Source organism: Salvelinus namaycush, chromosome 2, assembly GCF_016432855.1.
Source record: "Salvelinus namaycush isolate Seneca chromosome 2, SaNama_1.0, whole genome shotgun sequence".
NCBI lineage: Eukaryota > Metazoa > Chordata > Actinopteri > Salmoniformes > Salmonidae > Salvelinus > Salvelinus namaycush.
In genome coordinates this window covers 55,247,985-55,264,641 of record NC_052308.1, presented here as the reverse complement: position 1 = coordinate 55,264,641, position 16,657 = coordinate 55,247,985, and the positions used below count along the sequence as shown (strand labels likewise).

General features: G+C 41.8%; 1 protein-coding gene across 4 annotated transcripts in view; it reads right to left on the bottom strand.

Annotated features, from left to right (window-relative positions):
* Window positions 1-12,354, bottom strand: part of ripor3 (RIPOR family member 3) — a 63,428-nt gene extending 51,074 nt beyond the window's left edge. For 3 of the 4 annotated variants that reach the window (XM_039015238.1, XM_039015262.1, XM_039015253.1), the window contains exon 1: window positions 12,224-12,346. The gene's annotated coding sequence lies outside the window, so the exon portion shown is untranslated. Of the gene's footprint in view, window positions 1-12,223 lie in introns of all 4 variants that reach the window. The other variant, XM_039015246.1, reaches the window with a different exon arrangement.
* Between the last annotated feature and the right edge of the window lie 4,303 nt (window positions 12,355-16,657).

Sequence of the window (16,657 nt, the reverse complement as noted above, 5' to 3'; positions counted from 1 at the left end):
TTAATTTTTCCTACTTTCTACATTGTAGAATAATAGTGAAGACATTAAAACTATGAAATAACACATATGGAATCATGTGGTAACCAAAAAAGTGTTAAACAAATCAAAATATATTTTATATTTAAGATTTTTCAAAGTAGCCACCCTTTGCCTTAATGACAGCTTTGCACATTCTTGGCATTCTCTCAACCAGCTTCAACCTGGAATGGATTTCAATTAACATGTGCACCTTGTTAATTTGTCGAATTTTTTGAACAGCTCAAGTAAGCAAAGAGAAACGACAGTCCATCATTACTTTAAGACATGAATGTCAGTCAACACGGAAAACTTCAAGAACTTTGAAAGTTCCTTCAAGTGCAGTCGCAAAAACCATCAAGAGCTATGATAAAACTGGATCTCATGAGGTCTGCCACAGTAAAGGGAGACCCAGAGTTAACTCTGCTGCAGAGGATAAATCCATTAGAGTTACCTGCACCTCAGATTGTTGCCCAAATAAATGCTTCACAGAGTTCAAGTAACAGACACATCTCAACATCAACTGTTCAACAGAGACTGAGTGAATCAGGCCTTCATTGCTGCAAAGAAACCACTACTAAAGGACACCAATAATAAGAAGAGACTTGCTTGGGCCAAAAACATAAGCAATGGACATTAGACTGGTGGAAATCTGTCCTTTGGTCTGATGAGTCCAAATTTGAGATTTTTGGTTCCAACCGCCGTGTCTTTGTGAGACGCAGTGTAGGTGAACGGATGATCTCCGCATGTGTGGTTCCCACCATGACGCATGAAGGAGGAGGTGTGATGGTGTGGGGGTGCTTTGCTGGTGACGCTGTCGTGATTTATTTAGAATTCAAGGCACATTTAACCAGCAAGGCTACTACATCATTCTGCAGTGATTTGCCATCCCATCTGGTTTGCGCTTAATGGGATTATCATTTGTTTTTCAACAGGACAATGACCCAAAACACACCTCTAGGCTGTGTAAGGGCTATTTGACCAATAAGGAGAGTGATGTAGTGCTGCATCAGATGACCTGGCCTCCACAATCACCCGACCTCAACCCAATTGAGATGGTTTGGGATGAGTTGAACCGCAGAGTGAAGGAAAAGCAGCCAACAAGTGCTCAGCATATGTGGGAACTCCTTCAAGACTGTTGGAAAAGCATTCCTCATGAAGCTGGTTGAGAGAATGCCAAGAGTGTGCAAAGCTGTCATCAAGGCAAAGGGTGGCAAGTTTGAATAATCTAAAATATATTTTGATTTGTTTAACACTTTTTTGGTTACTACATGATTCCATATGTGTTATTTCATAGTTTTGATGTCTTCACTATTATTCTACAATGTAGAAAATAGCAAAAATAAAGAAAAACCCTTGAATGAGTAGGTGTGTCCAAACTTTTGACTGGTGCTGTACATGCAAACATACTGTATGAATACTCCCCGCATCCCACCCAAGAGAGAGGGAAAAAGAGACATGCCCCAAATCAGTTCCTTGTGTTTCCAGCTTCACATGTGCTTGTGTACATTGGAGAAGGGGGCCTGTGTTTACATGTGAGAGGTATGACGTATGCTGGGCTCTCATAAGGGGGCTACTCACACGTGTAAATCACTCACAGGTCAGCAGTAATTGTTAAGAAACAGCCTCCCCAATGGGCAGAAAGGTCCACAATAGGGCCCAGAGGAGGGGACCCTGACAGAAACACACACATAGACAGACCTAGGCTACACACTTATACCTACACCCCCAATATACCTACACAATACTCACATACACTACATGACCAAAAGTATGTGGACACCTGCTCGTTGAACATCTCATTCCAAAATCATGGGCATTAATATGAAGTTGGTCCTGTCTTTGCTGTTATAACAGCCTCCACTCTCCAGGGAAGGCTTTCCACTAGATGTTGGAACATTGCTACTGGGACTTGCTTCCATTCAGCCGCAAGAGCATTAGTGAGGTCGGGCACTGATGTTGGGCAATTAGGCCTGCCTCGCAGTCGGCATTCCAATTCATCCCAAAGGTTTTCGATGGGGTAGAGGTCAGGGCTCTTTGCAGGTCAGTCAAGTTCTTCCACACCAATCTCGCAGGTAGCGTTCTTCTGTATGAACCTCACTTTGTGCACGGGGGCATTGTCATGCTGAAACAGGAAAGGGCCTTCCCAAAACTATTGCCACAAAGTTGGAAGCATAGAATCATCTAGAATGTCATTGTATGCTGTAAAGTTAAGATTTCCCTTCACTGGAACTAACAGTCCCAACCATGACAAACAGCCCAGGCCATTATTCCTCCTCCACCAAACATTATAGTTGGCACTATGCATTCAGGCAGGTAGCGTTCTCTTGGCATCCGCCAAAACCAGATTTGTCCGTCGGACTGTCAGATGGTGAAGCGTGATTCATCCCTCCAGTGAACACCTTTCCGCTGCTCCAGAGTTAAATGGTGGCAAGCTTTACACCACTCCAGCCAACGCTTGGCATTGCGCATGGTGATCTTAGGCTGATGTTGCTTCCAGAGGCAGATTGGAACTCTGTAGTGAGTGTTGCAACCGAGGACAGACGCTTCAGCACTTGGCGGTCCCATTCTGTGAGCTTGTGTGGCCTACCACTTCGCTGCTGAGCCGTTGTTCTTCCTAGACGTTTCCACTTCACAATAACAGCACTTACAGTTGACCAGGTCAGCTCTAGCAGGGCAGAAATTTGACGAACTGACTTGTTGTAAAGGTGGCATCCTATGATGGTGCCACGTTGAAAGTCACTGAGCTCTTCAGTAAGGCCATTCTACTGCCAATGTTTGTCTATGGAGATTGCATGGCTGTTTGCTCGATTGAATACACCTGTCAGCAACGGGTGTGCCTGAAATAGCCAAATACACTAATTTGAAGGGGTGTCCACATACTTTTGTTTATATAGTGTATGTATACCCCCACACTCAGACATTCAAAGAAATAACAAACACATAAATAAGCACACACACACACAACCTGGACCACAGGCTAACCACTGGAACCCTCACCAGAGAGACCCTCTTGTAAAGAAAAGGCCCATAACGTGAATACCCATTAAAACCTTGATACTAATTCTGTAACCAGAAACGATGAGACGCTTTAGCGCCATACAAGCCAGCAAAAACTTCCTTTAAACAGGAAGGTTAAAAAAAATGGGGAGATATTCGGGGTATATAATGGTTAGTCAAAATGTTTTCTCCAGATGCTGCATGCCTCTCTCCATGCTTGCTCTGTGCTCCCTTTTGGTGATGAACTTGGCCCCTGCATGATTTATCATGGCATCTTAATCATTCCCTTATTGTTGTCATACCTTCATCATGGCATAATTAACAGCATTATTTATTTTCTGAAAGTGAATCAAATGTAAATCAAATGACATTTCTGCCTCTAAAGTTCAAGTCAAACCATGTTTTGTAGTGCCAAATGTGAGAAATTATATCTGAACGATTGTTGCCCTTTCCCCATATTAGTATTGTACTCATCAGTTATAACCTTTCTCTTAACAATAGGAAGGCCATTCATATCGATCTTCCAGGCAATGTCCCAAATGGCACTCTATTCCCTATAGAGTGCACTACTTTTGACCAGGGCCAATAGAGTACATTGTGTATAGGGAATAGGGTGGAACTTCAGACATTCAAATCTAATCAAATCAAACTTTATTTGTCACATGCGCCGAATACAACAAGTGTAGACTTTACCGTGAAATCCTTACTTACAAGCCCTTAAACAACAGAAATTAAGAAAATATTTACCAAGTAGACTAAAATAAAAATAATAATAAAAAGTAACACAATAAGAATAACAATAATGAGGCTATATACACGGGGCACTGGTACCGAGTCAATGTGAGGGGGTACAGGTTAGTTGAGGTAATTTGTACATGTAGGTGGGGGTGAAGTGACTATGCATAGATAATAAACAGTGAGTGGCAGCAGTGTACAAAAGGGGGGGGGGGGTGTCAATGTAAATTGTCCGGTGGCGATTTTATTAATTGTTCAGCAGTCTTATGGCTTGGGGGTAGAAGCTGTTGAGGAGCCTTTTGGTTCTAGACTTGGAGTTCCAGCACCGCTTGCCGTGCGGTAGCAGAGAAAACAGTCTATAAGTTGGGTGACTGAGTCTCTCACAATTTTATGGGCTTTCCTCTGACACCGCCTATTGTATAGGTCCTGGATGGCAGGAAGCTTGGCCCCAGTGATGTACTGGGCCGTTCGCACTACCCTCTGTAGCGCCTTATGGTCAGATGCCGAGCAGTTGCCTTACCAGGCGGTGATGCAACCGGTTAGGATGCTCTCGATGGTGCAGCTGTAGAACTTTTGAGGGTCTGGGGACCCATACCAAATCTTTTCAGTCTCCTGAGGGGGAAAGGCTTTGTCGTGCCCTCTTCACGACTGTCTTGGTAGTAATCGCAGTTCTAATGTCCAGAAGTTATTTTCGGTCATAAGAGACGGTAGCAGCAATATTATGTACAGAATAAGTAAAAAAATAAGTTACACAAAACAAAACAAAAATAACAAAATGGCACAATTGGTTGGGAGAACGTAAAACGTCAGCCATGTTTTTTGGTGCCATCTTGATTCAAAGCTGTTATGAAAATCCCTCCGGAATCAATACAAAAATGATCATCCTTAAGAATAAAATAGGGAAGACTCCACTTCCTGACTTACATAAAAGACGGTTCTTGGGGTATTCATGTAGGTCTATACCGTGAGAGCATCAAAGGATGTCCCGCACCTCTCCAAGACCTGTATATGTGTATGTATATGTGTACTTCGATGGGGTGGGTTCAAAGCAGAAGTAAACTTTTGGATGGACCTTATGTGCAATTGACCAATACATTTATCTTAATCTAAATGTGTGTCGTCGGTCGAGGCAGACAATGACAATTATTTAAAGTGTGTGTGTGTGCTTGTGTGCACATGCGTGTGCAGAGTGAGGAGGGAATACATTCTAATGTACTCTCCTGCTGACTCTGTGAATTGAAGGCAAACCTGGAAAAGATGTCAGATTCTGTTATGCGTTACTTGAATGCAGTGCTTGGCATAGGGAGGGAAAGCGAGGTGAGACTATGTGTCTGGTTATTCACTAGCCAGCAGGTAAAATTGCATAGAAACAGATGATCTTATATGAAGAAAGTTTTATGTGCACTTTGACTTTATGTGAATATAATATGAATATAATGTCTTTCCTATGCAACATTCTGCATCATTATGATCACCATATTGTTGTTTTCCCCCAAAAAACATGCTAATAAAATGTGATGAGCAGGGCCAGTTCCAAGAGTTCTGAGTGGTTGCTAGTGGGCCCCCAATCCAAAACATATATATATATATTATTATTTTTTATTAATATTTTATCTATTTATTGGGGGGTGACTCGGGGGGGGGGGTGACTCAGTCGGGGTCTCAACTTACTGTTGAGAGTAAGAATAGTAGAAAACACCAGGTGCAATTTCAAAATTTAGTAGTGCATTAGCAGTTTTTCTCTTGTTATGTCAGTCACAGAGAGTCACTCAATTAGCCATGTCAGCTGACAATTTTGAGAGTGGTGGTTAGTCTCGCCAGCTATCTATACTTAGTAGTAGTAGTAATCATGTCCGAATACTGACCAGGCACACAGGGCACGTGCCCAGGGGCCCTGACCTCCAGGGTGCCCCCATTGATTTTGTTAAACATTCTCACTCAGATATCATATTAACATGGCATACATTAAGTCATTACAAAATGTGTAGAATTGCAGGAAATTAGCTATAAAACTGAAGATATTATCTGAAAATTATCTGTTCTTGCCAGAGAGGTTTGGAAATGTCTTTCTTTTTTATCTATTAACTACTTTACTGCATGGTGATGTCACCTTGGAAGGCCAACACTCCATCCCAACAAAACAGCCTGAAATTTCCGGCAGCTCTTACCAACAGCTCTTACACTAAAAGGGCATTATCATCATGTTCACAATTTCACAGTATTATTACAACCTCATAGTGTGGAAATATATATGAAATAAGAAAAATACAGTTTTTGACTGCACTGGGCCTTTAAAACTGGTGATGAGGAGACTGGTTAAACAGTCAATATTTCAGGGAAACAAACAAATGGTTTTAACAATTCCCTTTAGAAACAAAGAGGGTCACATGCACACGATTTCCACAGTGTCAACAAAAATAAAGGTGGGGTTTTTTGGTTTAAACCCGAGCACAAAATCTCTCCCCTTTGGTATTTGTAGAGAGCCACTTGAAAGCCTGAGAGATGACAGGGCAGACAGAGACAGATCCACGAGGAGTTCAATCAAGGCTTCTTTCAAGTTGATATTTTTGTTCTGTTTTGTTTTAATGGATCCCAGAGCTACTGGTGCCCTGCATCCTGTTTGTGTGGAATGCCAGATGGGCTGTATTAGTGCTGCATCCCAAATGGCACCCTATTCCCTATGGACCCTGGTCAAAAGTAGTGCATTACATGTTCATAGGGAATAGCATAACAAGCTTCCCCCATGACTAGACTCCTGGGATCATGGCTCCTGTACAGTGGCCCTGAAGGGACATTCATGACTTACACTGGACCTTATTTACTTTAGGCCGTAATGGAAACAATAAAGGACACAGAGGACAGTACATACTGTCCAGTAAGTGTTCTTTTTATTATTGCTCACCTCTCTCTCTCTCTCTCTCTCTCTCTCTCTCTCTCTCTCTCTCTCTCTCTCTCTCTCTCTCTCTCTCTCTCTCTCTCTCTCTCTCTCTCTCTCTCTCTCTCTCTCTCTCTCTCTCTCTCTCTCTCTCTCTCTCTCTCTCTCTCTCTCTCTCTCTCTCTCTCTCTCTCTCTCTCTCTCTACACCTCAGTTGGAGGCAATGGGATGTTGGCTCTCGTTTGAAATGCAAAACACTCACAGGCCTGCATCCCATCCTTCCTCTATTACTTCTCTCCTCATTCTTATTTTCTAAATGACTTATGTTCCAGGCAGAGGCAAAATCCCATTGCGGGAAGAAAAATAAGAATTCACAGTGGAAGAATCAGTATTAAATGCTCTGGTACACCAGTGGGAAGTATAGCCATTGAAGTCACTGCAAAACTTTTGCCCCCACAACAACTAACGTTCAGCAGAACTCCTAGCTCAATAACTTCATGATAAAGCCTTGTTTCCTATCAGCACTGTACCTTTTTATCGGCATATGCCAATGCCTCCATACATTACTAATGTAAATGGTCATCTGGAAAAGTAAAACCGGATATCTGACTCCAGAGGATGGGGGTGCATAGAATTTTCCTATGTGTGCCATGGCATAGTTCCACAAATACCTTCCTGTAGTAGATGCCATTGTTCTCCAAAGCCACAGAAAGTGACACAATCCTATTAATTATCATAGACGAACAGCTACTGCCGACCTGTTTTGGTCAATCTTATTCCTTATCTTTATTGGGTATGGACAGGCTAACTCTATCATAATGTCTAGTTAATCATTGCAACTCAGTAGGCCTACTGTTACAAGGGAGCCTTCTGAGGATGTTTCCGTAACACAGTCTCTTTTCTCGCTTCAGAGTTACACATTTTTTCCTCTCAGAGTAATCAATGTTTTGGGTGTTATTTCGAAGCCAGGGAGGGATGTGTGTGGTTATGTCCCAAATTAACCCTATTCCCTATGTAGTGCACTACCAGCTAGGAGGCTTCCTCCCTGGGGGATGAGGAGGGAACATGGGGGACACAGAGGTCACGTGTCAGTCTTAAAAGGAAATCGTTTGCAAACTTTTGCTAATGCTAGCTAACACATTCCATTTGTTTTCTGTTAGCCAAACATTCTATACCAACTGTACTAATCGATATTCACATGCCGTTCTTATATGGCCTATTATCTAATATGTAATTCATTTGAAAGCTTTATTTTTCTCAGTAAAACAATACAGTTCTGATAAGATAATTTAAAAAAAATCCCATTTACTTTCTACAGTATTTGGACAGCCATTTGTTGTTGTTGCCTTTCCGGAAGGCTAATTTGTTTACTTAAGATATTCGATTTTTGGGGGATTGAAATGAAGATCTTGGAATATGGCTAGCTGCCATAGAGTTTATTATGTGCATGACGGAGTTGACATAAATCCACCTTATTTAGACAGTCCGGATACTATCAACAAACCAAGGTTATTATAGTAAACTAAAATTGAAACTAAAACAAAAGCTAATCATGAAAATACTATTTCGTAAACTGAAATAGAATAACTAATAAACCCGTTTGAAAAACTAAAACAATACTGAAATTATTATCTTTGACTTCAAAAGGAACTACAAATAAAATAAAACCATCATGAATTATGTTCAGTTAAAAAATAAATTGTCTACATTTTGGGTAAAAATTGAATGGGGGTTTCAAGCAATTTTTTTAAATGTGGTTTTCAAGCTTCTGAATCTGGCGGTCCCATTGAGAGGATGTTGCCATGAGCAGCACCGCAGATATTGGTTACATTCCCCTGCTCAGACGTCGCATGTATCAACCAGTAGTAGACTGCACAATATATTGATAAAATTAATCTTGTCCGAGAGAGATTCACATGGTTATCAAAGCATCACGCCAGGCTAAGCCTATACGAAACACAGCCCTTATTTTAAGTGTTTCTAAAATCCCCTATGGGAAAAATTAATGGTGAAAAAACAATACGAACCATTTCTCTGTCTGTCCGCTAGGTTTTATCGGTATTATGACACCTCCACTGTGGGGATTTATTGACAGAGTGTCACGATCGTCATAATAAGCGGACCAAGGCGCAGCGTGAGAGACATACATCTTCCTTTTATTAGACGAAGACGTAACACGAAACACTCTTACAAAACTAACAAAACAATAAACAACCGTGAAGCTATAAACGAAAGTGCACACACAAGCTACTAACGTTCAACATAGACAATTACCCACAATCACCTAAAACCTATGGCTGCCTTAAATATGGCTCCCAATCAGAGACAACAATAAACAGCTGTCTCTGATTGAGAACCAAACCAGGCAACCATAGACTTTCCTAAACCTCTCTACTTAACCCAACCCCATACACTATACAAAACCCCCTAAACAATACACACACCCTAAACTAGACAAAACACATAAACATCCCATGTCACACCCTGACCTAACTAAACTAATAAAGAAAATCAATATAACAAAGGCCAGAGTGTGACACAGAGTGAAAAAAAGGAACCCTGTACAGATAAAAATATTCCAAAACATGCATCCTGTTAGCAATAAGGCACAAAAATAAAACAGCAAAAATGTTGCAAAGAAACTAACTTTATGTCCTGAATACAAAAGCGTTATGTTTGGGGCAAATCCACTCTTCATATTTTCAAGTATGGTGGTGGCTGCATCATTTTCTGGGCATGCTTGTCATCGGCAAGGACTAGGGAGTTTTTTAGGATAAAAAGAAACAAAATAGAGCTAAGCACAGGCAAAATCCTAGAGGAACACATAGTTCAGGCTGCTTTCCAACAGACTGGGAGACAAACTCACCTTTCAGCAGGACAATAACCTAAAACACAAGGCCAAATATGCACTGTTTTAGGTTGTTGTCATGCTGAAAGGTGAGTTTGTCTCCCAGTCTGTTGGAAAGCAACCTGAACCAGGTTTTCCTCTAGGATTTTGCTTGAGTGGCCTAGTTACAGTTTTGACTTAAATTGGCTTGAAAATCTATGGCAAGACCTGAAAATGGCTGTCTAGAAAAGATCAACGACCAACTGGACAGAGCTTGAAGAATTTTTTAAATAATCCTGTATGGGCCTCTTGAGTGGCATAGTGGTCTAAGGCACTGCATCGCAGTGCTAGCTGTGCCACTAGAGATCCTGGTTCGAGTCCAGGCTCTGTCGCAGCTGACCGGGAGACCCATGGGGCGGCACACAATTGGCCCAGCGTTGTCCGGGTTAGGGGAGGGTTTGGCCGGCAGGGATGTTCTTGTCCCATCACGCACTGGCGACTCATGTGGCGGGCCGGGCACAGTGCACGCCTAACAGGTGTACAGTGTTCCCTCCAACACACTGGTGCAGCTGGCTTCCGGGTTAAGTGGGCATCGTGTCAAGAAGCAGTGCGGCTTGGCTGTGTTGTGTTTTGGAGGACGCATGGCTCTCGACCATCGCCTCTCCCAAGTCCGTACCAATTGGGTAAAAAAATCTGGTACAAATATTGTACAATCCAGGTGTGCAAAGCTCTTAGAGACTTACCCAGAAAGACTCACAGCTGTAATTGCTGCCATAGGCGGTTGAATATCTCATAAAGATAAATTATATTATATTTTTTAAATGTAAATCTTTCTTCCACTTTGACATTAGAGTGTATTTTGTGTAGGTCATTGACAAACAAATGACAATTAAATCCATTTTAATCCCACTTTGTAACACAACAAAGTGTGGAAAATGTCAAGGGGTGGGAATACTTTCTAAAAATACTGTACATGGTGTGATAGCTGATACTGTGATCTATACAAATATATTTTTAAAATGTTGTTAAAATGAAGAAGAAATATTTGTGTAAAAAAAGATGGGATTGTCCCGATTTACAAGAATAACTATCATTACAGAGATAGACCTACACTCTAAGAGAAAATGTCACGCCCTGACCATAGAGAGCCTTTTATTCTCTATGTCGGTTAGGTCGGGGTGTGACTAGGGTGAGTACTCTAGTTTTTTTATTTCTATGTTGGCCTGGTATGGTTCCCAATCAGAGGCAGCTGTCTATCGTTGTCTCTGATTGGGGATCATATTTAGGCAGCCTTTTCCCACTGGGTTTTTGTGGGATCTTGTTTTTGTGTAGTGCCTGTGAGCACTGCCTTTGCATCACGTTTCGTTACTCTTTATTGTTTTTGTGAGTTTCATTTAATAAACATGTGGAACTCTACGCACGCTGCGCCTTGGTCCATTTATTCCAACGATCGTGACAGAAAAAGGTTATTGGCACAGTGTTAATGTGTTAATGGCTTGTCTATGCAAGGTAATGGATCCTGAGAGCTGCTCAACTGACGTCTTTATTTTTCACTTTGATTTAAAAACATTTACCTCTTTCACTGAATTCCATCACCATACGGTATGGGGGAAAAAACAGTTCTCACAACTGGAACTGAAACATTCATTCCTGGCTTGGATTTTCTCTCCCTTTCAGAGTTTCATATTTCTCAAGCGAGTAGTTTAATCTGGAATTCAGTTTCAGGTTCTCACAAAATGGCATCAATGCGAGTTGCAGGGGGGTGGTGGAGGAAGGGTGGGATGGGGATTGATGGGTGGAATCGAGTGGACGAGGGTGGAGGGAATGGAGGGTTATGATGACAGTACACTACTAAGTGGGATAGTACCATTGAAAGCATGTCCTGGGTCTAAGGCATTGTTCAGTTATTTTTAAGAGGTGTAGTCTAGCCATTTTTCATAATTTTGTCATATTTATCTTTAAATTAAGGATTGCAGCAACCCTCCATGTCACCCTGCTAATAAGCCTACATGGGACATGTCTGACTCTTCCTTGGAGGCTGCTTTTGATTAGCGTGTGTCAAAGCTCTGTTAGCCCTCATTACTCACATCAAAATGGGTATTACTTCAGAATAGACATCATCTGCTTTGCAATCTCTGGGAGAAACCCCAAGATAAAGTAGCCCAAAGAGAGCCCTAGTGTACAGTAAACAAAAACACCACTTCTACACAACCTCCATGCAATGTTATACAGTATTTAACTCGAAGCTAGAGGTTCCCCCACCTGTGGAAAGCACAGCTTGAAAGCGTTCAGTCCACTCAAGTTTTCCCATCAGAAAGATTGTGGCTCACCATTTTCCGTGAGCACGTGCCAGAGTTTGAAAAATAAACACGGAGGCTGCAGACTTGTGAGAAGACATGAGGCTTACTTGTTTTGAAATATCACCCTGCAGAAGTCAAACCTCTGCTCCAGCCTTGTTGTTTATGTTTGATTTGGCAAGCAACAGTCCAAGGGGTTCATGAGAAACTATGGCCGACATGCACTGTAAACAACTTCATCATCTGTATAGGCTCTTGGCAAATGCAAACATGTTTTTGGGCTAAAAGTCTCATTTTCATCCCCTGGAAACAAAATTGTACGTATGACTGTCATCCTGATGAGCGATTGCCTTGAAATGTAAAGGTGGACACTGAATGAACACAGCCAAAGCATGCAATACCTTTGACAGAGCAAGAGGCAAAGTAAATAATGGAAGTACAGTAATAGCACTGAAAGCAAATGTTTGACCTTACCTGATAGAAAACACACTCCTATCCTAGGGTGAATGTGTATCCGACAGCCTCTTGAAGTGCCTCTGTGCTGCTCATCTCCAGAGCTATTGGGGTGTGTGTGTGTGTGTGTGTGTGTGTGTGTGTGTGTGTGTGTGTGTGTGTGTGTGTGTGTGTGTGTGTGTGTGTGTGTGTGTGTGTGTGTGTGTGTAGGGTGGGCAGCTGCCTGCTGACTCCTGATTGCAGAGAGACGGCTAAGCTGAGAGGCTCCAGGAGGTAGAAGTGACACTTGATTCCGAGAAGCTGCTTGGAAGAGAGGCTCGACACATCAAATACTACAGCAAACTCTCTCTCCCTCTCTCTGCTGCCACTCTCTCCTCTGCATCCTCTCTCTCTCCTGCTCCGTGTCATTCCCCCTCTCACGTCCAAGTTAAGGGTCTCCACTCCACTCCTCCCCTGCACTCTTTTCCCCAACCCCATATGCTTTGTCATTTCTCTCTCTTTTTCTCTCTCCTTCTCTTCCCCCCGCCCATTGTTTTCAGTGTCATTTCTCTTCTTTGTCTTGCTGGCCCAGAGTTACTTCAAAGCTGTAAATTAAAATGCCTCAGAGCCCTCTCCCCCTCCCCTTGGTCAGTTTCACATTTGGCAGCTTGACTAAAACAGAAAACTTGGCAATCACACCATCCATACAGCTCTATTACACAGTTATTGCAACTCTACTACACAAAGGAATAACCCAAGAGGTGTCATGTGGGGAAACCAGCAATACCGAGAGATTTAATTAAATTAACCAACAATACAAAATGTCTCTAGAGGTCCCAAATATAACATTTTGAGAGAAGGGCGACATATAAACACTTTCTCCCTTTCCCTTTGAACACGTGCAAAAAGAGATAAGGAATGCAAGAGACTTATTTAGCGGGCTCCACTTCACTCCCCATGTCATGTGACGGAGTAGACAGAGTTGAAGCATCTGTGTGTGGAGAATCTTTCGGTACCTGTGATTGGCTCTTCAACATGTGTCAAAGAGCCACATAAAGCATAATCTCACCCGGTTCCATTGTGAAAAAGAATAGCTTTAACAAACAGAATCCTATTACTGGATCTGATCAATCTTTACGCTACGCTTAATATTTTACTTGCTGTATGTTTACAGACTATGCTACTGGTCTAATCACTCTGTTGATGGTTCATGCTGACATATCAATGACATTCACCAAATATTCACAGACTTAGTTTAGACCATGGAACGTTTATACTTTCATGATCCACCTTTATCTGATTACAACTGCACATATTTTAGCATTCTAGATGTACTGTTTTGGAGTAACACAAATACTGCTCCCATCACAGCAAGAGACCATGCATTCAGCTGTACTGATATCTTGTTCTGTATGTAGCCAGTGATCTGTACTGTATATGACCTGTCTGTGCATATGTCTAATGTGACATAATAGCGCCCTCTGTTGTTGAATGTGTAACTTGCAAAATAAATTAGACTCATCTCTTCATTGAAGTGCAGATTATTCACCCCACTTACCCATGGGTCTACAGCATCACTTCGTTTCCATGGATGAGGCAAGATAGAAATTATTGCATGTCAATCGTACTAACACACCAGCCCATCCAGAAAACCTCAGACAGGCCAACAGGACATCTGACATTTGACCGCACTGCCCTATGGCCAGTCCATTTCTGCATTCATATAATATTATATGGAGAATGAACATAAACAGTTAGGTTATGGAGTGGAACTGACTAATCAGGCAGTCAGCTCATTGGCTTCTTCTTAGTGAATTTGAGAGGAAAATCCAGGCAGATAGTACCTCCTAATGGAGCCAGACAGTGAGTACCAGCTATCCCAACTTGCTTGAAACAATGACTAGAACATAGAAACAACTTCACTGAGAAAAGCAGAGAAGTTTAAGGTCGAAATCATTAAAAAAAGATTGGACTTTCTAGCTTTCTCTGGGCTGAGTTCCAAGCGAATTAAGAGAGCAGTGAGAAGGGGGAGCGCAGGGAAACAAGACAAATGTCGGGGATTGCAGGGGAGCACGGAACAGATGCCTAACTTCTTTAACCCTTACAGAACCAAATATGTTTCTCATAAAATGCTCAAGTCGCATATGGATTGGGGATTTCTAAGCGCGGAGCTCTAATTGGGATTTTTACACAAGAACTCCCAATGATCGTTTATTAACCAGTATTACTGAACTACAATAAAACTTGAATTTGAAACTTTTTGAAACGGACAAGCCCAGGTAGTTCCTCCTGGTTTTAGTCCGTTTTCTTCTGTTTGGTGCATAAAGAACATGACCCAGTGCTTTGCTTACTGCAGTAACTGGTAGAGCAGATGGGTGGAGAATCAGCTAAGCTCTTGAGACTCAATCAAAGCATTGGCAAGATAAGCAGAATTGCAGGTGTAGCCTCCTGTACAGACATTGGGCAGGGTCAGTTTTTACTTCAGAATATCGAAAATGAGTAAATACATACTGAATTGTTATTTTACGAATTCAACAGCAATTTGTTGTCATCAAGAGAGGATAAATAAATACAAATTCTGTTTAAAATTTAAACAGAAAGAAGTGATAAAATCCCAAAAACAAAGAAGACATCTGCAGGTCGTTCCAATGTAGGAAAACAGTTTCTACATTGTATTTTTAGTATTTATTAGGATCCCCAATTAGTTGCTGCCAAGGCAGGGACTACACTTCCTGGAAAACAACACAGCAAACAGGAAACAACACAACAACAGGAAACAACACAACAAATAAAATATATAATATACATGAATATACATAGCACTACATTTACATTATAATTGAGTCATTTAGCAGACACTCCCATCCAGAGCAACCCACAGCTAGAGCATCATTTTAAGACTGCCAGGCGAGACAAGTACAGATCACAGTCGTATCCCAACCATGTATCACATACTGTACATAATACAATGCATAATACAATAGAAAATGCATAAAAATGTCTGTGTGTCTCTTCACAGTCCCCGTTGTGCCGTAAGGTGTTCTTTTAACCGTTTTTAAAAAATCTGGTTTTATTGCTATCTTAGGTTACCTGGGGTGGCAGATAGTTCCATTTAGTCATGGCTCTATTTAATACTGTGTTTCACAGCTTCTGTTCTGGACCTGGGGACTGTGAAGAGACCTCTGGTTGCATGTCTTGTGTGATACTGATGAGTGTCCGAACTCTGTGCCAACTGTTGAACAGACAGTTTGGTACTTTCAACACATCAACACCTCGCACAAAGACCAATAGTTATGCAGTCAATCTCTCCTCTACTTTGAGCCAGGAGAGATTGACATGCATGTAATTGACATTCGGCCGCTGTGTACCGACTTGCATTAAAAGTTTTAGTACCCACTTTGAACGAACTACGCACTTTATGGAGTCTTTTCAAAACTAAGACTACATGCTTCAGAAACTCATACTCATGAAACAGGGTTGGGTAGGTTACTTTCTAAATGTAATCCGTTACAGTTACTAATTACCTGTCCAAAATTGTAATCAGTAACGTAACTTTTGGATTACCCAAACTCAGTAACGTTATCTGATTACTATTTCCAAGATGGCGTAGCAGTGTAGACGTGTTTTGTTTCGTCCTCGCGTGTACGTTTGTATTTTTCGTATTTCTTGTATATATATATTTTTTTTAATTATATCTCTTTTCGATTTTTAATTCGATTATACCTTCCGGTAACCTACCTCACCCAATGTGATACGGAATCGCTATTATTTTTTAACTTTGGAACACATTCAAGAACCCCCAGTAGCTAACCAGCTAATCAGCTACAAGCTATTGTAAGGCCTGTGTGTCGGAGTGTGGAGTCAACACGCAGGAAACAGCAGGTGCCAATACAAAATGTTCTTTAATGAACACGGACCAACTAGTCCACCCTATAAACACACTGGGTGTACTATAAAACCAACCCCAGACACGGGGGGAAAGGAACACAGTCCAGAAAACACGTAGCACACAACCAACACCACTACTTACAAACAAACAATCCCGCACAAAGAAACGTGCGGGCCGGCTGACTAATAAGCCCAACTAATTAACCCTAATACACCACAGGTGAACCCAATAACCACATAGGGAGGGGAAGAAAAGGATCAGTGGCAGCTAATAGGCCGGTGATGACGACCGCCGAACGCCACCCGCACGGGAAGGAGAGCCTGCCTCGGTCGAAGTCGTGACAGCTATTTAGTCATTTTTAGCCGCTGCTAGCAGCTTTTACCTTCTGCACAGACACCAGCCCTGTTATTAGCCTGGATATTACTCACCAATTTACCAGTATCGGACTGTCTCTCCACAACAACGCCGGATTCCTGCCGTAATCCCTGAGCCACTACTTCTGATCCTCACAGCTAGCTTGCAGCTAACGCAACTGCCACGAAGCTAGCACCAGTTAGCAAACACAATTCTACAATACCTCTTTCGCC